Source organism: Caretta caretta, chromosome 11 (assembly GCF_965140235.1).
Source record: "Caretta caretta isolate rCarCar2 chromosome 11, rCarCar1.hap1, whole genome shotgun sequence".
NCBI classification, from domain to species: domain Eukaryota; kingdom Metazoa; phylum Chordata; order Testudines; family Cheloniidae; genus Caretta; species Caretta caretta.
The window spans coordinates 32192086-32215180 of record NC_134216.1 but is presented as its reverse complement, the minus strand read 5'-3'; the positions used below and the strand labels follow the sequence as shown (position 1 = coordinate 32215180).

At 43.5% G+C, this 23095-nt stretch overlaps 1 protein-coding gene across 11 annotated transcripts in view; it reads right to left on the bottom strand.

Moving 5' to 3' along the window:
- PKP4 (plakophilin 4) overlaps positions 1–23095 on the bottom strand; it is a 256739-nt gene that overhangs the window by 52335 nt on the left and 181309 nt on the right. The window lies entirely within an intron of this gene.

The following is a 23095-nucleotide window of genomic DNA, read 5'->3' as shown; positions in this document are numbered from 1 at the left end:
GACCGGGGTCAAATCTAGGGCTTCAATCTCCGCATACACGGGGGAGAGGCCAACTCCTGCCACCCCGGGGGCCTCTCCTCTAGGGCCTGCCTCAACGGTCGCCTTGGGGTCCGCAGGGGGTTCGGGTAGTGTCCAGGCAGAAGGGGCATCCTCAGAAGTCTCGGAGGGGAGGGACTCCCGTGGAGGGGGGATTCTGCCCTCCAATGCCAGTCCGTCTTCCCCTCCCGACACCAGCGGATGGATCTCGCTCGTGGCCGTGGCGGGAGGCTCGATAGCAGTGCCTCCTTTCTTGGTCTTCCGGGGGGCTTCCGCGTCGGGTGGATGCAGCGGAGCTCGAGCCTTCCGCTTGCCTCGCTTCCCCTGGACTAGGGTCCAGCCCTCCATAGCGTCATCTGGGGGCTGGTTAGCAGGGGTCGTGTCGGGGGGCGGAGGCGATGGTTTAGGGGTTCGGGGAGGTAGCGGTGGGGCAACATGAGGGGCGGGGGCTTCTCCTTGGGGAGGGCCCTCTCCTATACCCGATAATATCCTTGCCCCACCCTCCTCCATGGGCTCTGTTGGGTTGGTACTAGCGAGGGTGGAACTCCCTTGCTCGCCCGGGCGTTGTAGGGAAGGTATCTCTTGGGCCCGGACGGGAGCAGCGATGGGTCGAGTAGGAGGAGGGTTGGTTTCAGGTGCTGGGCAGCCAGGGGCGTCGGCAGCGACGGGGCCGATGTCCTGCCGGGTCTCGGGGGTTTCGGGTGCCCCTCTCCCCCGGGCCAAAGGGCAGTCTCTGCGGACATGCCCCGCTGAACGGCAGAGGTAGCACCGGGCCTCTCCGGTAGAATAAAAGACCCGATAGCGGGCTCCCTGGTAGGGGACTAGAAAGGACCCCTCGAGCGCCTCTTCGTCACGCGCCCCTGCCGGTGGTAGAAGCTGCACTTGCCGGCGGAACGAAAAAATGTGACGGAGGGTGGGGTCCTTGCAGCCCAACAGGAGAGGGCTGATGACAGAGACAAGTTTCCCCAGGGTGGAAAGAGCGGGTAACAGGGCAGCATTGGGTAAGAAGGGAGGAACGGAGGTAAGGACGAGGCGAACGCCCAGGTCTTCTAACGGTTCTAGGGGGACAAACACCCCCCCCACCGTCAGGCCCCTCTCTACCGCCTCCTGGGCGGCATCCTCCGAGGCTAAGAAGAAAACAACCTTCCCATACATCTTGGAGGCCAACACAATAGCCGTGGGTCCTACCACCTTCGCCAACGCCTGCACGTATGTCTCCATGTGGGGCGAGGCGGGCACCAGGAGGCAACGGACGCCGTGCTTCCTGGTCAAGGCGGGGAAAGGGCCTCGGCCGCTGGTGATGGTGGCGGAGGTGGGGGGGGGCGAGATGACGAGGCGGCAGGCAGGGGGGAGCCCGCTGCCGCCCGGGCATACATCCTGGGGGCCGGGGGAGGGACAATCGCAGAGCTGGTGGAGGGAAACGCAGGGAGGGGTGCCACGGTTGATGACGAGGCCACAGCGGTGGGGGCAGCCCCTGCCATGGAGGGCTCAGTGGTTTTAGCGGGGCCCTTTCCTTTCCACCTGCCCTGGCCCTTCCGGTGAACCGGGGGGGGTTTCCTAGAATCTGGGGGGGCGGTGGGTGCAGCAGCAATCACCCTGGTGCCTCCTGCTACCGGTGCCCCAGCAGGGGGGTTGGCAAGTATCTTAACAATAGTGGTGGGGGGGGACCTTGGGGGTCGGGCAGGGGTGGTGGTGGGGGAGGGACAACTAATTTTGTTGAAGCAGTCTCGCCCCTCTCGTTCCCCACCATTGTGAGCAGGGAGAGACAGGGAGACACTGGAAGGAGGAGGGGGGAGGGGAGAAGCGGAGTAGCCCCTCCTTCCGCTAGGCTGCGGGCGGGGAGGGGAGGAATGCCGAGGGGATTAGACTGGGGGAGGGAGGGAAGAAACAAAATCGGGGTCCAGTAATAGGGGCAAGTTGTGGGATAAGCAATCCGGGGGGGGGTGTGCAGACCCACACACGTTTGTCCAAAGAGTCTCGGTTGGTCGGCTGTTATGTCCGGTCCGGAAGGCAAAGTTCAAAGCGAACAGCTGGATCCAAAGGGAGATGGCAGGTTGCCAGCAGGGACAGACGGCGGGGGGCCGTGACAGTTGTAATAACGATGGGGGGGTAGGGGCACCGATGGATCGGGGGTGGGGGTCTCCACGCCACACCCCCTGTGCCGCCACAAACGCAAGTAACCACAGTCAAACTCCCCCCCCACGAGAGTATAATTCAGAAAATTACTCAGTCTTACGGCCCCCTTCACGATGATTTATAGCTCTCCTGAATTATTTCTTCTGTCTGCTGAAATCTTCTTCTCCGGCGGTGTTGGCTGTGTTCCAAGGCTTCCGGCATGTTAAGAATGTTGTAAAGTCCGAGCTGCTGGCAAAACGGCTGGGTCTGGGGGTTTCCACTCCCCCCTCTGGACAGCAAATCGGCAATCTTCCCCCCCTCCTCCGGGGGCTCAGCTGAGGCAAGTAGCTGCGCCCGAAAGCAGGCGTGGGGGGGGGCGGGTGCTGGCAAGCTAAGGGCCGAAGCACGTAGACGGGAAAAAAGACACAAAAAATGAAAAGAAAACAAAAAAAGCGTCTGGCCCGGTCGGGGGGGGGGGGGGGGGGGAGGGGACGGGACTAAGGCAGGTGCAAAAAGTAAGAAAAATCCGGGCCAGGGGGCTTTAGGAAAGAATAGAAGGCAGATAGCTGAGGAGCAAGCAAAAGACGTTCCGTTTCCCAACAGGGAAGGTTCCAGAACAATCAGGAACCTTCTGGAGACAATTAAGACAGGCTGATTAGAACACCTGCAGCCAATCAAGAAGCTGCTAGAATCAATTAAGGCAGGCTAATCAGGGCACCTGGGTTTAAAAAGGAGCTCACTTCAGTTTGTGGTGCGTATGAGGAGCTGGGAGCAAGAGGTGCTAGGAGCTGAGAGTGAGAACGTGTATTGTTGGAGGACTGAGGAGTAAAAGCATTATCAGACGCCAGGAGGAAGGTCCTATGGTGAGGATAAAGAAGGTGTTGGGAGGAGGCCATGGGGAAGTAGCCCAGGGAGTTGTAGCTGTCGTATAGCTGTTCCAGGAGGCACTCTAGACAGCTGCATTCCACAGGGCCCTGGGCTGGAACCCAGAGTAGAGGGCGGGCCCCCAAACCTCCCAACTCCTGGTCAGACACAGGAGGAGTTGACCTGGACTGTGGGTTCAGAAAAACGGCCAAACTGAGGGCTACCGCGAAGCTCCAAGGTGAGCAAATCCGCCAATAAGCACAAGACCCACCAAGCTAGAGGAGGAACTTTGTCACAATATATATTTTTAAAACTAAAGATATGTTGGAGAGTTGATTTGTTTTAAAGGCAACTGGCAAAGGATTGATTAAATATGGGCGTTTTGCACTTTTGCCTTCTTTATAGGGTAATAAGAATATCAGAGGGTGTTTTAATTTTTCCCCTTTTTATTTTTGGAAATATACAGAACGTCCACTCCTGTCTTCCTCTGTTCTGCTTGAGGACTACAAAATGCATGGAGTCTTGTCTGCCATATTTTTGGCAGAAGCTTACAACCATTGAAGCTTTCACAGTGATAATGGCATGAATGGCTAATGGATGAAAACTCTAGTGTAGATGAAGTTTCTGCAAACACCATGTGGTCTAATCCTGCCCAGAGCAGAATTCAACAGCAAGCTAATGATATGAGCTACAGGAGCCTTTTCTACACTAGAACTTCCATTGTTATGGTCTTTGGAAGAGCTGCAGTGGTGTTAGCAACAAGGGGAATTTTTTGCCAAAATTTTGCTACTGTAGCCTCAGAGGGTGTATATTATTAGGGCCACTGAACAGTGAAGTCAGGATGGCTTAGAGCAGTGGTTCTCAATCCGTGGTCCAATCAGCACATGGCTGTGGCCCACATGAGATCCACAGGGCCATACAGGTAATATTGGATGAAGCCCAGAATGGTAAATAGGTTGAAAAACACTGACTTAGATACTGGATTTGGGCATTTCTATCTGAAATGAAGACTGACAAATCTTGAGATTGTGTAGGCAAAAGTTTAGAACAGGACAGAAAAAACCCACATAGAATTTCTCAGGGAGAACCTGCAGAAAAACTCCCTTTCTCTCCAACCGGAAAGAAATAGGCAGATAGCTCTTCTAGGATACTAGCCAAACAGTTAAGCAAAACTACAATGGAGCCGAGTCTGGAAGGAATCTGTTTGTACACTTGGAGCTGATCATGTTCCTTTCCTGGTATGTGAAGAGGAGGCCCCCCGACTCCAACACACGATATGAGATTTTCGCCCACAGAAACGAAGCAGAAAGTATCAATCCTGGGCCAGCAGAAAGAGGTCTGCTTATTGGGACTCTCTCTCTAACAGGATGAAAAGGATCCTCTAGATCAAAGGGACTTCCTGCAAGAAGAAGATGAGAACTAATGAAATTCCTCATTCTGGGAAGTAAAACTAAAGTGAGAGGATGATGATGACTACACAGAGGAGCACGGAAACTGGGGAAGAAGGATACTTAAGGGATTCAGTGTTCTAATATCACATTACCTTTCTGGAGGTTTAGAGACCTTTGTAAGGGAAGGTCTGTCAGTTAAGTACAAAGACAAACTTTGAGATCCCAATTATGGTGCCGCTTGTGGCACAAACTGACAGTGGAAACATACATGGATCTTCCCATGTGTAGTGATACAACAAGAAGAGACTCTGAGGATGATTCAGCTCAAAAGAATGTGGCAAAAGGATGAAAACCCAATGTCAATTACTGTGACCTCAAGCCTTGTGCAATGAGACCCACTTTCTGTTGGAAATGTCACTACAGCTATGATAATACGGGAAGATAAGGCCTTGGCATCAACCACGAGGAATGGAAAAATGGGCATTTCCATGCCATGGAACAGTGGCTAATGGGCTATGTACACTTGTTCCCATTTCTCAGAAGCCACATCCTGGATGACAGAGTGCAGCACTGAAGCCACTCCAGGGAGTTTGTAGGAGGGAGAAAGAATAAAATCAGCATGGCTCAGGAAAGGTCGTATTGCCAATGCCAACACTGCTCCTGCATCTGTGTTCAGACAGAAAAACTGACCGTGGATACCACTACCCAGGTCTTGGTGTGGATTTGCAGAGACTTGTGGCCTGCATTTCCTCATCATAGAAAGCCTTGGTGGGAGTACCATCAAGTGAGAGAGGTGTATACTGGTAGAATCTCTCCGAAAACAGGTGGGAGAACTACAGGAAGAGCTGGCTAGACTGAGCACATGAGAAATTCACTGAAAACATCCATACAGAGAACTCCAAGGGTGAGGAAGTAATCCAGCTGGAGGGGACTGTAGTAGCATTACCGGGGAGGAAATGGCTTCTTCAGAGGGAGGAGGCTGGCTGCTGGTTACTTCTTGCAGCAGGCCGTGCTCCACTTCTGCTCTCAACCCACCATCCATAGAGAGAAAAAAATGGTATGCTGCCCTGGCAATGTGAGATGAGGAATCTTTCCCAAAGGAGGAAGAGGAAAAGCCATGTACCATCAGTGCTGGGAACATTATGGCCACCACTCTCAAAAGGAAACAATGGGTGGTGGTGGTGATCGATGACTCCCTTGCAAGGATAACATAGGGATCCAGTGCTGGCCTGACCTGGTATCCTAGGAAGTTTGCTGCCTGCCAAGAGTCTTTATCTGACACATTATGGAAGGATTGGTGAGGATCATCCGACCCAGTGACTACTACCCTATGCTCCTCATCCATGTGGGAACTAACGATACTGCGAGGTATGACCCTGAGCAGATCAGAAGTGACTCCAGGTCTCTGTGAATGAGGGTGAAGGAGTTGGGGACGCAGGTGGTGTTCTCATCTATCCTTCCAGTCAAGGGCAAGGTCCCAGCCAGAGACAGACACATTCTGGAGGTGAATGCATGGTTGCACAGATGGTGTCACCAAGACATCAGCATCCTCAGCCATGGGATGCTGTTCTAAGAAGAAGGACTGCTGAGCAAAGATGGAGGTCCGCTGATAAAGGAAGGGGAAGAGTATCTTCAGATACAGCCTGGGTAACTTAGTGAGGTGGACTTTAAACTAGTTTGGTGGGGGCAGGAGACAAAAGCCCACAGATAAGTCCAAAACATGGAAATCTGGGTAAAGGATCCGAATCTGGGCAGCAATCATAACAGGGACAAAGAAGAGACAAGAGGGAACACAGAGGGGAAATCTAATGAACATCTTAGATATCTGTATACTATTGCAAGACGTATGGGGAATAAACAGGAAGAACTAGAAATACTAGTGAATAATCACAATTACAATATAGTTGGCATCACAGAAAATTGGTGGTAGAACTCACTTGACTGGAATATTGGTACAGAAGAACACAGATTGTTCAGGAAGGACAGGCAGGGAAAAGAGGAAGATGGCATTGTCTTGCATATCAAAGATGTATACACTTGCACTGAGGTTGAGATAGAAGTGGGAGGCAGATGTGTTGAAAGTCTCTGGGTAAAGATAAAAGGGGTAAAAACAAGGGGTTACTACAGACCACCTAACAAGGAAGAAGAGATGGATGAGGCTTTTATTAAACAACTAAAAATCATCCAAAACACAGGACTTAGTGATGAAGGGGGACTTCAAACTAGCTGGACATCTACTGGAAAAATAATATAGCAGGGTGCAGATTATCCAACAAATTCTTGGAATACACTGGAGACAACTTTTTATTACAGAAGGTGGAAAAAGCGACTAGGGGAGAGACTGTTCTAGATTTGATTATGACAAATAGGGAGGAACTGGTTGAGAATTTCAAAGTGGAAGGCAGTTTGGGCGAAAGTGATCATGAAATGATAGAGTTAATGATTCTAAGGAAGGGTAGGAGGGAAAACAGCAAAATATAGACAATGGACTTCAAGACGGCAGACTTTAACAAAATCAAAGAATTGGTAGGTGAGAGCCCATGTGAAGTAAATCTAAGGGAAAAAAGTTCAGGAGAGTGGGCAGTTTTTTGAGATTTTAATTGGAGCATAAGAGCAAATTATCCCAATGTGTAGGAAAGAGAGGAAGTCTGGTAAGAGAACACCCTTGCTACACCAGGAAAAAAGTGGAAACTACACCAAATTATGAAGGCTGAATATAAAAAACAACGCAAGCATGTACAGACAAAATTAAAGAGGCCAAGGCACACCATGAAATTGAACTAGGTTGAGACATAAAGGGCAACAAGAAAGCCTTTTACAAATACATGAGAAGCAAGAGGAATACCAAGGACAGGACAGGCCCATTACTCGATGAGAAGGGAAAGACAGTAACAGAATACGCAGCAATGGCCAAAGTATTAAATGACTTTTTGGTTTCAGTTTTCACCAAAAATGTTAGTAGTGATTGGATGGCTAACCTAGTGAACATCTCTGTAAAAAGGTTGGATCTGAAGCTCAAATAGGAAAAAGAATTACTTAGACAAGTTAGGTGTCTTCAAGTTGACAGGTCCTGATGAAATACATCCCAGAATACTTAAGGAACAGGCTAAAAAGATCTCTAAGCCATTAACAATTATTTTTGAGACTTGTGGAGGATGGGACAGATCCCAGAGGACTGGAAAAGGGGTTGAGGTCCCTATCTATAAAAAAGGGAATAAAAACATCCCAAGGAATTATAGACCAATCGGCTTAATTTCGGTACCCAGTAAAATAATGGAGTAAATAATCAAGCAATCTATTTGTAAGCACCTAGAAGAAAATAAGGTGACAAGTAACAGTAAACATGGATTTGTCAAGCACAAGTCAAATCAACCTAATACCTAGAGCCCTACCAAATTCACGGTCCAGTTTGGTCAATTTCATGGTCATAGGATTTAAAAAAATAGTAAATTTCCTTATTTCAGCTATTTAAATCTGAAATTTCACAGTGTTGTAATTGTAGGGGTTCTGGCCAAAAAAGGAGCTGGGGGTGGCAGAAGGTTATTGTAGAGGGGGTGCAGTACTGCTACCCTTACTTCTGCACTGCTGCTGGTGGTGACACTGCCTTCAGAGCTGAGCAGCTGGAGAGTGGTGGCTGCTGAGGGCCCAGCTCTAAAGGCAGAGCCGCTGCCAGCAGCAGCGCAGAAGTAAGGACGTCAAGGTATGGTACTGTCACCCTTCTGTGCCGCACTAGCGGGGTGCTGCCTTCAGAGCTGGGCGCCCAGTCAACAGTCGCCACTCTCCAGCTACCGAGCTCTGAAGGCAGTGCAGAAATAAGGGAGGCAATACCGCAACCAACCCTAATATAACTTTGTGACACCCCTTGCAACTCCCTTTTGGGCAGGACCCCCAATTTGAGAAATGCTGGTCTCCCCTGTTAAATCTATATAATATAGGGAAAAATCACACAAAAGAGTGTCAGTGACGTGTTTTTCATGGCCGTGAATTTGGTAGGGCCCTACTAATATCCTTTTCTGATGGGGGGAAAGCAGTAGATGTGATCTTTCTTGACTTTAATAATGCTTTTGATGCTGTCTGACATGACCTTCTCATAAACAAAGTAGAGAAATATAGCCTAGATCAGAGGTGAGCAAACTACGGCCCGCGGGCCACATCCAGCCCATGGGACCATCCTGCCCGGCCCCTGAGCTCCCGTGGAGGCTATCCCCCGGCCCCTCCCCCACAGCAGCACCACCGCACCACACTGCCAGCGCTCTGGCCCGCCACTCCTGCTGGGCAGCGCGGGCAGCATGGCTGTGAGCTCCTGCTGCTCTGAGCAGCATGGTAAGGGAGCGGGGGGGTTGGATAAGGGGCAGGGGGTCCCTGAAGGCAGTCAGGAGACAGAGAGCAGGGGGCGGTTGGATGGGGCAGAGGTTCGGGGGGAGGCAGTCAGGGGATGGGGTCCCTGGTGGGTGGTTAGGGGTGGGGGGGTCCCAGGAGGGGGTAGTCAGGGGAGCCAGGGGGTTGGCTGGGATGGGGGTTCTGAGGGGGGCAGTCAGGGGGTGGGAAGGGACAGATAGGGAGCAGGGGCCAGGCTGTTTGGGGAGGCACAGCCTTCCCTACCTGGCCCTCCATACAGTTTCACAACCCCGATGTGACCCCCGGGCCAAAAAGTTTGCCCACCCTGGCCTAGATGAACCTAGTATCAGCTGTGTGCACAAGTGTTTGGAAAAGCATATTCAGTGAGTAGTTATCAATGGTTCATAATCAAGCTGGAAGGTCATGTCTAGTGGGGTCCCGCAAGGATCTGTCCTGGGTCTGGTTCTATTCAGTATCTTCATAAATGATTTGGACAATGGTATAGGGAGTACACTTGTAAATTTGTAGAGGATACCAAGCTGGGAGTGGTTGCAAGCACTTTAGAGGACAGGATTAGAATGATCTTGACAAACTGGGAAAATGGTCTGAAATAACTGGTCTGAAATTCAATAAGGACAAAGGCAAAGTACTATACTTACGAAGGAATAATCAATTGCACAAATACAAAATGGGAAATGACTGACTGGGAAGGACTACTGGGGGATAAGGATCTGGGGGTTATAGTGGTTCTCATACTAAATATGAGCCAACAAGGTGAGGAGGTCAGACTAGATGATCATAACGGTCCCTTCTGACCTAAATATCTATGAATCTATGAATGTAATACTGCTGCAAAAAAAGCAAACATCATTCTGGGATGTATTAGCAGGAGTGCTATAAGCAAGACATGAGAAGTAATTCTTCCACTGTACTCAGCACTGATAAGGCCTCAGCTGGAATACTATGTCCAGTTCTGGGCACCACATTTCAGGAAAGATGTGGACAAACTGCAGAAAATCCAGAGTTAAGCAGTAAAAATGACTGAAGGTCTAGAAAACGTGACCTATGAGGAAAGATTAAAATATTGGGTTTGTTTATTCTGGAGAAAACTGAAGGGGGATATGATAACAGTCTTCAAGTACATAAAAGGTTGTTATAAAGAGGAAGGTGATAAATTTTTTATCCTTAACCATGGATGACAGGACAAGATGTAATGGGTTTAAATTGCAGCAAGGGATGTTTAGGTTAGACCTTAGGAAAAACAAATTACCTCGGGAGATTATGGAATCTCTGTCATTGGAGATATTTAAGAACAGGTTAGACAAATACCTGTCAGGGATGGTTTAAATAATACTTAGTCCTGCCTCAGTGCAGGAGACTGGACTAGATGATCTATCAAGGTCCCTTCCAATGCTACATTTCTATGACTCTAATTCTGCTGAATTCTTGAGGATTAAATATTGGTTGTGGAGTGTCTCCACTCATGTTGTAATGTGCCTTGGGAGGGAGAGAAGAACTATTTGGGCTTTTTTCAGGGGTCAGAATTTGGCTTAGGATCTTTAATGATAAAAGGAGAAAGGGAACAGATCCAGGTAATATATCACCATATTTCTCAGGTATGGTATGAGTGTGAAATGGATGTATTCACCATCAACTGCTCCCTGCAAAACTTCTTTGTAATTTATTAATTTATATCTCAGATGTAAATAATAACATATTGTAGTGTTCTATACATCATATTTGCATAAATAAAGGTAAATTACAGCTCTGTGGACAAATGCTAGACAATACTACATCAGTGTTTAAAAGGTGTCTAGATCCTATCATAGTTTATAAAGAAAGGGCCAGATATTTACTTCTCATAACATTCTCCAGGATTTCTCTGGATCACTCCTTTTCAAAGAGCAACATCTCCAACAAACACTGTTTTAAATGCATAATGATTTCAGACAGTTTGATGTTTTCTCACTTGCAATCATCAGTACTGGAAATGAAGGTTACTCAGCTGTCTGGTAACAAATCAATGACATTTCTTCTGGGTTCAATACTCTCCTGCTTTTCATCCATGCATTTAAGACATCTCAGACATGCATTTTACAATGTTACTGGGACTTCAGACATCAAGTAAAAATAAAATTGAAACCAAACTTATCTTTTGATTTAAAAAAATATTACCATAGCAATTGATAATTGTGAATTGTTAACAGAAAAATTCATTACGGTCATAGATTTCTACCTAGACTTAACTCTTCAAATATAACAAAGAATACACAAGAATGTTCTCAAATGATCAGAAATGGTTGTGATTCATACTTGAGAGTTTTTACAAAACCTTTGGAAACATAATCAGTCCCAGCTTCTTTCAAAGGTAAAGATGCAACATAAAATGCAGGAATTTAACTGAATTGTATGGAGGAGTGTGGGAGCTTTTTAACCTATGGTTTACTAAATTAGTTAGAAAATAAAGCATTCAGTGAAACCTAGTAATAAATTAGATGAGGAGACATAGTTTAAAAAAGTTATTTCAGTGAACCACAGTAGAATGAAACAACTGTACAAGAATATTCATTCCTACTTTTTTTGGTCTGTCAGGCATAGAAATTCAGAAAATAACGTGACTACATTCCACAGTAGATGAATATTTCCACTCATTCATATTGAAGTAAATAGCTTGTCACTTTTTAAAAGTTGTTTCCTAGTTACAGCTTTTAAGTTTTTCAAGACTATGACAATCTCTTTGTGTGATTTGTCAATGCCTACCGCAGTGGGATCCTGATCCTGCTTGGACTGTCTGTGCACTATTGCATTAAAAATAGTAAACTTTTTTTGAAGTACAACAAGATGCAATAATTTTGAGTGGTTGACAGTCTGTTGAATCCTGGTTGTTGAAGCCACTTGGAAACAATCAACTTTTCTGCATAGTAAGTAATTTTCCATTTACTTCAAGAACAGGTTTGACTTGATTTGGGCAGGCTTGGTTGCTGTCATGGGAGAATTTCTGCTTCTAGAGGGAACAAGTTAAAGGCAATCTTCTATCTGGGATTCAGACAGTTTTGCTGACAGATTATGAAAGTACTAGGGGAGCTTTAATCTATAAGCTGAGAGTTGGACTCATTTTCCTCATTGCTCGTAAAAAGCAAGTGGGGACATATTGTTTTTTCTGACAGTTAAGGTTAATACCTCCCTGTGGAAGATGGGATGCCAACATTTCTCAAATGAGTGAATACCAGGCCTGTACTCAACAAGACATTTCTTGATATTGGAAATTCTTTCCAACTATTGCCTTGTCTTTAACTATCCTTTTGGAGACAAGAGTATTGAGAAGATTGCAAAAAGGGCAACTCTGTCATCTAGAATCCTTAAATTTTCATTCATACTATTCATTCTGGTTTAAGACCTGCACTAATATTGTGAGGTGACAAACTTCTGGCAATGGACCATGAATAGGCATTCATGATGATTCTTTTAAATCTTTCAGTAACTTCTTATACTGTTAACTGTGAGGGCTTTTTTTAAAAAAACTTGCCAGCAGATTCGGTGTCTGGGATGGATGGTATTACGCAAGTAGTTTTATTCCTGTCTGAGAGATGGCAAAGGGTTTTTAAATAGTCGCTCCTCTGACCTAAGAATCTCTTGTGTGGGGGCTCTGCAAAGCTCTGTTTTGCCACCAGATTGAATCAAAGTGTATTTGATGTTCCTGTGGTAAGATAGTGAGATGATACCCTTGTGAGCCACCAGTTTGCAAATTAAATGTGCATCATCGGGCCCAGATGGTGCTAAGTTTGTCCTTTACCTGTTTAAACTCAAACTTAAGCTGTGGATAAGGGTGAGATGGCTGGAGTTCATTCTGGAGAAGATGCTGAGGATGTGTCCACTTTTTGCCCAAGCAGTTTGCAGTTTGGGAGTGTTCTGGGATCCCAACCTTTTGTAGTGCCCTAGGTGGTGTCAGTCGCAAACACCACCTTGTTGAACATGTATCCAGTTATGTACTTTAGACTTTCTCTTTGGTTTTGGACTTTGTTACTATAATACAGATTTTTGTGACTTCTAGAAAACACTACTAAAATGTGCTCCACTGGGCTACACTTGAAGACCATTTGAAAACTACAACTGGTGAAGAAGGAGGTTACTTACCTTATACAGTAACTGGAGTTCTTAGAGATGTGTCCCCCACGGGTACTTGATGTCAGGAAGTGTGCACACCTGTGTGCTCTTGACTGAAGCTTTTAATTAGCAGTGTCTTCAGGGCCATGCCTGCGCCCTAGATATCCTCATACTCTGGTATGAGGGTATATGGGCAGTGGAATGGGAGGGCAGACCTGCCACCACTCCCATCTCTTTTCAACCATAAAAATGTGGTAAAACGATTCCGAGGCAGATAAGAAGGAGGGTAGGTAGTAGAGCACCCAAAGGAGGACACAGCTTAAAGAACTCCAGTTACTGTACAAGGTAAGTAATCTCTCCTTCTTTGAGCAGTGCCCCTATGGGTGCTCCACATTAAGAGATTCCTGAGCAGTATCTCAATTACGGAAGACGGTGTTGAGTAGGCAGATTCAGTACAGACCATAGAACAGTATCATCAAAAGCCACATCATATCTGTTTAACGGCGTTAGGCTCAGGGGTATTGTAAAATGGGACCCTACCCCCACCCTAAGTTATTCCTGTGGGATGGGAAACAACCGGTATTTCATGACCCCCAATGTTATCAAGAGGAAGAGTCTGGGTGTAGTTTTCCACCTGTGAGAAGGTAAGACACTAGTAATTTTAGGGGACTTTCTTCCCTGGGATCTACCTAGTGAGGTTACACCAGCAGGGCCTTGCCTACTGGGTCCTTAGAACACTCTGGAATTGGGTTTAAGGCTGCAACCAAATTACCAATTACCCTCCCTTTTGAGGGACATCACAGCTGCTTGTGAGATCCTGGGACTGAGCTTCAAAACTGGAGACTATGGCGAAGGAGCTTCCAAATTGCCTCGCCCTTTCGTCACAGTACCTCCTCCCCAGTTGCTCCTCTTACCCACGTCAGATGTGTCTATGAGGTGGGGTGCTTCCAACCAGTTACTAGATAAGAGTTAACATACTCTTAACTGGGGTAGTAGCTATATCTTGAACTGAACTATTTAAAATGGGGCACACACAAAATAGCAGATCAAAATCAAAGAGTTTTATCTTTCCCAGGAACAGCCTAAAAACAGGAGAAAATGTGTTAGCCAGCTTCAAAATATACTAAGCAGGACAAAGGTTTTAAATATACTAAAGCAATCCTTATACTCTGTAGGTATACATACAACCCCCTCCACCCTTTAAACAGTAAGTCTCTTTCTCCCCAGTAGGTGTGAATGAGTGAAGACCCACCTCCTAAGTGGGTGAATGCACTTGCTGAATACTCATTGGGGGAGTGGTCTGCTCACCGACCTGGCAGTCCAGTGTCAAAAATGGGGAGAAAAAGAGAAAAGAAAAAAATATGTCCTCTTCTGAGCTTAGGACTGCCCGGCCTGCTGCAAGGTGGGGTTGCCTTTGTCTGGTGCACAGCTCATGCATATCTTTGCCTTGGGACTGGACTGGGAAAGCCTCCACAGATCTGGCTGCAGTTACCCCACAGGACTCTCCAGCCTCTCCCTGGCTCAGAGGCTGCTAGGAATTCCCCAGGCAGATTCTATTTACAACTCCCTGCCTGGCTGGTCTCAGAGCAGTATGGGGAGAAGGGTTACTGGAATCCCACAGCTTGGCCTCCTCCCAGCTACTCCATTTACTCTCCCTAGCTAGGGTCTCTGTGACTGTCTCTCATTCCCTTTACAGCATGTCTCAGACACTCCCTATAGGCCCATCCTGTTTCTAGTACTGTTGTTCATGCCCCTTTATGGGGTCCTGCTTGGCTTGGTCTGTCACTGCTTCACAGTGGGTTTTCCGCTTTCTGTACTGACCGTCTCTATTGTACTGTTCTGAGCTTGCTGGCTCTCACACAGCTGTGTCTTTAGGAAGCTCCCCTCTGGCCTCTCACACTGCACTTCCCCTCCTGGCTTCTGGCCACAGCTCCTCACCCTCTCTGGTACTGCTCTCTCTGTCTTTCCCCCAGCACACACAGAGGCCGGGACAAAACACTACAATTAACACACCTTCAAAATCCACCAACCATTCACAGTCTCATAAAATACCAGTACTACTGCCCCTTTACAAACAAGCAAACATCCTACACCTCCTGTCCCCAACAATCCATCACCCAAATGAATCAGACTACATAAAGTAGAAGTCTCAATTTATGATTTCTGTCACCCTCTTCATTCACTGACAGCCATCTCTCCCAGGCAGAAGCAGGGCTTCCTATCACAGTAATAATATGGGAGAAGTAGAAGGGACTCAATTTGTTGATGTTGCTACTGGCTGGCTCCCCTCTTGAGAAATTTTACACTAGTTCTCAGATTTGAATGGTCAATTCATGGCAGAGCTCTCTTGGTGGATGAGTCAGTAATTAAAAACTGCATCTGGATTCTAAAATATATAATCTGGATTTTGTACTCTTATGGATATTTTTCTACTATATAAGACCCAAAAGCTCCTGAAATTCACAGGATAACCCAACCTAGTGAGAGGTAAGTAAATTAAAATAGAATAGATTAGCCTGCCATTTCCAGGTGTCTAAGAAAGTATCTACACACATACTGTCTATGTGTGGGGAACTTGAGGACAGAAAGAGGAATTTCTGAGTATGATCAGCAGAGCCCCACCTGATATAGTTAATGCCTATTATGGAAGTTAAGCTGGAATGAGTCAAAGACTACACTTAGGAATAGTTGTTGCAGAATGCCTAATAAAATGTGCTGCACTTACTAAAGAAGCATAACCCTCCTCCCCATCCAATTGACTAGCCTCTTTGACTGCAGAGCTTAAAAGGGCACCAAAGCAATGGTTCAGCAGCAATGGAGGCTGCATTCAGCTAGATCAAGACCTTTGTCACTCCTGCACTAAATGTTTCTGAATATTTTGAGGTTATTTTAAAAATAATTTATTTTCATATTTTGATTATTATAAATGATTTTGTACATTACTTATTTTATTTAATACATGTTACTATTTGATTAACCTAAAATTGATAAGGAAGTGATCAACAGCAGGCAAATGCAGTACTGAATACAACTGATAGAAGGATGGTCACATCACTCAATATTAAATTTACTTTCGAAAAAACAGAAAAACAACTAAGGCTGCTATATACATTTGAATAAAATTATATGTACTGCTTTAAAGATAAAATGCTTAGGGCTAAAGTTATTTTGAAGTGCCACTTAACTATTTAAGATGAATACATCAAACTGTTTTACGAACAACAGCCATTTAACTAATATTTAAAAAAAACTAGTTTTTACCCATTGTCAAATACAAATTAAGGCCTTGATCCTGCAAATTCCTGCATGCAGGCAAGCCCTCGTACTCATGTACAATCCCAAACAAGTAAAAAATAAATAAAATAAAATAAAAAAAACCCAAACCCCCACACCTCTGTATTTGTACTGCTTATGACTGACCCATGGCTCACAGGAGGTGGGGGGGGAACATGGATAGGGTTACCTACCATACGTCCGAGTTTTCCTGGACAAAGGCTTTCTTCAGTCTCTGTTCTGCGTCTGGGGGAGATTTTAAATAACAACAGGAAATGTCCGGGGGTTTTGCAGAGCAGACAAGGTGCAGCTCAGAAAGAGCTCTGATTTGTCTGCTCCCTGATTGAGGCCGTTATCCCCTTGCAGAGAACAGTGTGGGAAAGGGACTGGCCCAGGTCATACAGATGGGAAAGTCAGGAATAGAGAGCCTGATCTCCTGAGCCAAGCTCTTTGCATTCTCCTGCAGGCTGGCCCAATGCCACGATATGAAGAGACTGCATTCTCGTATACCCCACTGAGCAATGACTCATTCTGAATTTGAGTGAATGAGCTTCCAAAGTGGAAGCATTAATGTGGAAAGAGACACCAGATAATTAAGAAAACTTGTGTTCTTCCCAAAGTTTATCAGTGCTGTTTATCCTGAAAAACCTCAAGTTAATTCAAAATTCCATTCAAATGTAGATAAACCCAGAGAATGCCACATTCTGTACTGTCAGCCTAACTCATAAGAGTCCACTAAATTCAAACCAACCCAGAGCCTCCACAGCCTGTCCCCTGCCCTCATGCTGACCTTCCCTACTGCCTCTTCAGCCTGGCCATCTGCTTTAATCCTCACCCTCGTCTTCCCATTCCCCTCTCTCCCCCATTTTCCTTCCAGCCCTTCTAGCAGAGCTGGAGCCTGCTCAGAATGAGCCCTGCCCCAGGACCCTCAGACCTAGTGGCCCACTCACCATTGGCTCCAGCCTCATGCAGAACCTGTTACTGAGTAACTCACTATAGACATCTGTTCCTTCTTGTGAGGGTTGAATACAGAGACCTCACACCCCTTGTGTTCACAGCAATTTCCTTCCCATTTCTTTGTGCCACAGGCTGAGAAGGGAGCAGGTTATCAATTAACAGAGTCCAAGAAATTGGGACTCCGTCTTCCCAGGCCACCAGATACCAGTATATGCCTGCTACTCTCTGAACGCTCCTCCAACTAAACTCCTAATGACTTGGCTAACAGTAAACAGAGTGATTACAGGAAGATAAAGCTGAGACCCAAGAATCTTAGTGGACAGCCCTGTCCCTTCCACCATGCCCTCTGAAACACCATCGTTAGTAAATACTAACCCTTTTAGTCCTCTTTTCCTTTTTGTATGTTAAATTCATTCACACATTAATTATTCTCAAAAAAATCTTTATGGTATTAGTGTGTTTGAATAGTAAGGCCAGAGTGTTGGTTTATAACCTACGAGTGACCTGCATTCAGGAACTTTGTGTGATTGAGTGTTGAGCTGTATCTAATTATCCTCAGCATCTTCAGATGTGGGAATCCAGGTGTCCAGAGAAAAGACACCCTCAAACTACAAAAATGTCTACAGAAGTATGTAATAAACAAAACTGGGTGATTGATAAGGGATAATTTTTATGGCAGATGTTTTCTGTAATAGATGAAATAATGGCCCATTGAAAGATGTTTTTAACTCATTAAAAACTGTCCGTTTTTACAGCTCTTAGAAATAATGACCAGATTAGAGATTCCTTTTTACTCATCAATTAGGTAAACTGAGCACCATAAAAGAAATTTAATCAGTAATGTCAAAAACAAAGAATACATAGTGAAATTAATTATGGGAAAAAATTTCTCTCCAAAAAGGAGTTTGTGTCTCATACCCTATAAAAAGAACAAAGGGCTTGAAAACTAGGTTGGGGAGTGAAAACTGCCATCTGTGAAAACTTACCAGTTATAGAGGGGAGACAGAAAGAGGCCGAGTCTTTACCTGACACCAAGAGTGATGTCTCTCTTCTTTCAGTATTCTGTATAGTACTATACTAATCTCTGATTGATAATCTTTGATTAAATAATTCCATTTGAGCCTGTTATTTGACAGTCTTGAATTGTTATTAAATTCATACATGCAACACCGTCCTGAACCTGCTGATTCAGCCCTATCTATCCATCCCTGTGTGATGCTTTCTCAGGGTGCCCAGAACCAGGAGCCAGTGTTACTCCTCTGTCTCAGCCAGAAAGAGTTTTGCTGGAGTTTAAACTGTGTGCCAGCTCCCTGACACACCAGTCTGTCCACCTCCTCAGCACACTCCTTGAGACTCTGCCGGTCTTAAAAATGCCTTGCAGGTAACATTCAGGGCATCCCAGTTCCCAATTCCCCATGAAGAACGTTCCTCCTCAGCATCAAACCCATCACTGACCCCGTTTAAAACGCTTACTACTCTTAAAACAACATGATGTATTGAGCTTAAATAGTCAGTATAACTTTAGCCTATAACATTATACATAAAGTATCTAGGGCCTTTTGAGGTCAGACAGAGCCTGAAGAAGACCTCTGTGCAAGCTCAAAAGATTGTTTCATTTACCAACAGAAGTTGGTCCTATGACAGACATTATTTCACTCCCCACCCCGTCTTTCCATTTCTATAATTGTTATTTGTTATCTAATTAGTCTTTCACGGTAAATATGTATCAAAGTAATTTCCAATTCCTTGTGTACTGATGAAATCTAGAACCTCCACAAAGCAGTTTATCAGAAACCCACACCACCTTTTTTGTTTACATTAGCAAAAATGGCGAGGAATACAATAGTAGCAGAAATATCATGGTGAAAAGATCCTTAGATATCACTTGCAAAATCACCTTTTTCTTTCACTTCCTTACTCCTGGAAAGTTTGCTGATATTCATTTCATTGTTTGCAAACTTCACTTTATTTTGTTTTTTATTAACTGTTGATGCTTAAAAATGAAACCCAGAGACTATAGATTGATTTAGAATCAATAACCGCTCCTAAGCGCATACTAATTCTTATTGCTCTAGCTTTTGTAACAGCATTAAAAGTATGCATTATAAAAGAAATACACCTTGAAAATCATAGTGCTCATAACTAGTTTTGAATTAGTGTTGTAGTTTAGGTAAATGATGTTACTAATTTTTCCACCACAGGGTATTTAAATCACATGCAGTGGTTATGGTTTTGTCCTATTTTGAAGGCTCAAGAAAGGTCTAATATCCTTGAATTATTTAATTCTTTATGGGGAGACTGTGACAGGGACACTTGCCTCTCGTGAGTGTCTCCTGTTAGCTGGGTGCGATGCTGCAGGTTCTCCTGTGCCAAGTGCTCCCCGTAGGTTGTTGACCTTACTAGATGGGTCTTCAGTGGCTCAGCCCTCCAGCCAAGTCATGCAGTCTAAAATGAATGAACTCCTTCTGGGGTAGCAAAGAGTTCAACACACTGTCTGCCATCTCCAGGGCCTTCACCCCATCTCTGGGCCCCTTGAAGTCCTGCCTTTCACTTGGGTTTTCCAACAGAGCTTTGTCCTTCCCAGGCCTTAGACCACTTTGCTTTTAGGTTGATGCCAAAAACCTAAGTGTCTTAACTATCTCTAACACAGTAAAATTCCTTTGTATGAACATGCAATTAGGTTAAGTTTCTATACCCAGTTTGATGCCAAACCTTCTGTACGTTTACCTAGTTTAACAAAAAAGACTTTTAAAATTAATTTTGAAAGAATGTTTGCATCTTAAGAACAGATGATAATGTCTGAATGATCTGAAAGATCATAATGTCTGAATGATCTCCTGCAATGTCCCTCAATTTTAAGCATTCTGCAGAAAAATCTCTCCTCGGATATTTGTTTCAGTAAAATAATTGTTTTGATTAATTGATATCTTTATAAACTTTGCTACCACTATTTTAGGAATATTACTGTGCAATGTGTGCTTCAAACATAACTCACACAATTTTCATAAACAACTCTTTGCACTAATATGAATGATGGGCGACTTTGGAACTCATAGGAAGGATCCTTACACATCAACACAAATGCAGATTCTGTATTTAGTTCTGGATATGGTTTCTATTTCCAAGTTTTTCTGCCTTTTCAATCACCTTATTACATCACTTAATATTGTTTTTAAATAATGGAAGGTTCCAGTTATTCAACATTCAGCAATTTCTCCCCAGATCAGGTTGTTTTCCTGAGAGAAATTTTCTTTTCCTGAAATTTCAAGTTTCCAGAATTCAGATTTTAAAAATTTTGGATATGTTCTAGAAACTATTTGCACAGTCAAAGGCTTGCCTTTATCAGTGTGCCAAAAATCATAAGCCAATACCTCCTAGTGAAGAAAAAAGAAATCCAAACAGATAAAAAACATTCACTCTACATAATTCTTAAGTTTATCTGGAATAATAAGAAAATTTGCATCCATCCCATCCCATAAGAAATGACACTGGAGGGTAGGATTTCATAACCAATTATGCTAGAACATATGTGCTGTAGTTAAAGACAGTAAACCACTGGCGATAGGAATCCTTTTAAAAAAAGGGAACAAACATAATTAGTGCTGAGACATTGCTAATGAGACTGAATTTATTTGATGGAAAAAACCCATGAAAACCCTTTTACGCATATGAAAAAATGTACACTTGTACTTCATTACAGAATGAAGGAAAGTGTTAAACTGAGAGGCACAGTATAATAAGAAATGTGATGAACACTTTGAAGCACTAATTAACAATGCTGGGATTTATCTGAAATTTAAGAGAGACCATAGCATTACCCAGTAGACCTGTACTACAGACATTTTTCAACATGTATCATGCTATGTGCAGGCAAGAATATATTGATGAGGGACTGCTAGGGTGTGGTTTGCCATCTATAGCTCTGTATTTCTAGGTTTTGCAATTGTTAACTGAATAATTGAAATGATTGGATATTTTTGCTTGAGTACTTTACATTATTTTTTTAATATACTGATACTTTTCAAAATGTCATAAAAAATCTCTGACCTTCTACAGTCTATACGGTGGGTTTTTCAAAAGTGCTTAGCACTGATATAACTCTGCTCTAACTGAAGTCAATGCCATTAACTTCCACAGGGGCAGAATTAGCCCAACACTCAGCACTTTTGAAAATCCCATTGTAGTTTTTTAAAAAAAGGAGCCTGAAGAATCTATGAGACTCAAGGTCACCTTTCTTAAAGCATCCACTTGAAATTAATTAAAACTGAAATGAATAGATTTATTTGAAAATTCTATTTTTATTCACAAATTACATGCTGTAATTTTGTGAAAGATTACAGTGTATTCTTCATACAAAATAAGATTGAATTCCTTCTATGACTGAAAATCTGACTGAAAACTTTGCAGTTCAGATGTATCCAGCACATATCTGATACAACATGACACACAAGCTAAACTCATTTTAGTTTAAGAATAATTAAATAACCTGTCTCCTCTTTATAAGGAAATAACCATATCACTGGTAGAAAAAGCTCCTAAGTCTGAAGGATAAGGAGTTTATATAGCTTAGGATATTATTACCAGTTAACATGAAGCCCTATCAAGTTATTACTGTATTTTGCAGGTATTTTAAATTGAACATTAAAATTTTAAATGGAAGAAAAAAATTACATAGAAACAGAAGGGCTGTCAAATAGCAGAAATAAAAACAGTTAAAGGAAAGTGAAACCTCTGTGGCTTTCTTATGCTCTTCTAATGTCTTTAACTCCATAAAATAAGTATGTAAATCATCTTTACATAAATAATAAATCATGTGTGTTTATTTTTTACTTGGCAATTTGTGCTGATAAAAATGGAGCTCCTTTGTATGATGTGACCACAAGATGCTGTGATTTATTAAATGTACAACCAGGTGTACTTACTTTCCATTTAGTGCATATAATGAAGTGAATATTTGTAGGAACATACCATTTTTAAAATCATTTCACTAGATTGCAAATGGAACATTTTGTCATATATCAAGCAATTTCTCAGAACACCTTTTTCCATGACAGTACTACATATTACAAAAGAGATATGCAGTCCAAAATTTAGCTTCACATTCTGATTTGAACAATTGGATTGGTTACTCAAAAGGCCAAGAGCACTCTGATGCACACTGGACAACCAAATTTTTAAGCTGTCATAGAAATACACATCTAAGCAACTAGATTTAAGGCAATTAAATACCTCTGGATTTATGAATAGAGTGATGATTTAGACAACTGCATTCTATTTTAGACAATGGAAGTTGATTTTTTAAAAACTAGATGCAAGAGAGTTCAAATTTTCATTGTTTAATTGCTCCAAAACAACTGATGCTTATTATCTCTCATGATATATTTAGAAGTGCACTGGCATATTGATAAGCATAATACATTTCCAGATGTAGTTGGCAAAAGTTGGAACATCTGTAGCTGAGACTCTAGAGCTACAGTATATACACCATAGTCTAACAGTTAAATAATTTACCATAGCTGTTGGTTAAGGTAACATTTCAACAACCTTTCACATCATTTTGCTGAATGCTTTATGTTTGTTTCACACACTGAACGCTAATGCTGTGTAAGTGTTATATGTGTTGAACACATTTTAACACTTACAGCTGTTTAGTGTATTTCAAATTGCATTTAATCACAGAAACAAATGTCTATAATAGTATGCCTCTACATATATTCAAGTATCTACCAATACAATTATAATATTTCTATAAGATTATCTTTAAGTATAAAATATAACTACTGTGGTACTGACAACAATAAACATCAGCAAGGAAGTGCTATATAACTAAAAAAGCTAAATAATTCAGAATACCTAAGCACTACGTCAAACAAGGAACCGGAATATCAAAATACATGCTCACTTCTGGGTCCATTTTTGGAATTCTACAAGATCACGTTTAAAATAGTTGTCAGTAGAATCCTAAAAATGTAACAAGATCAACAATAGAGCTTAATACAGCAACAGTCACATGCAGG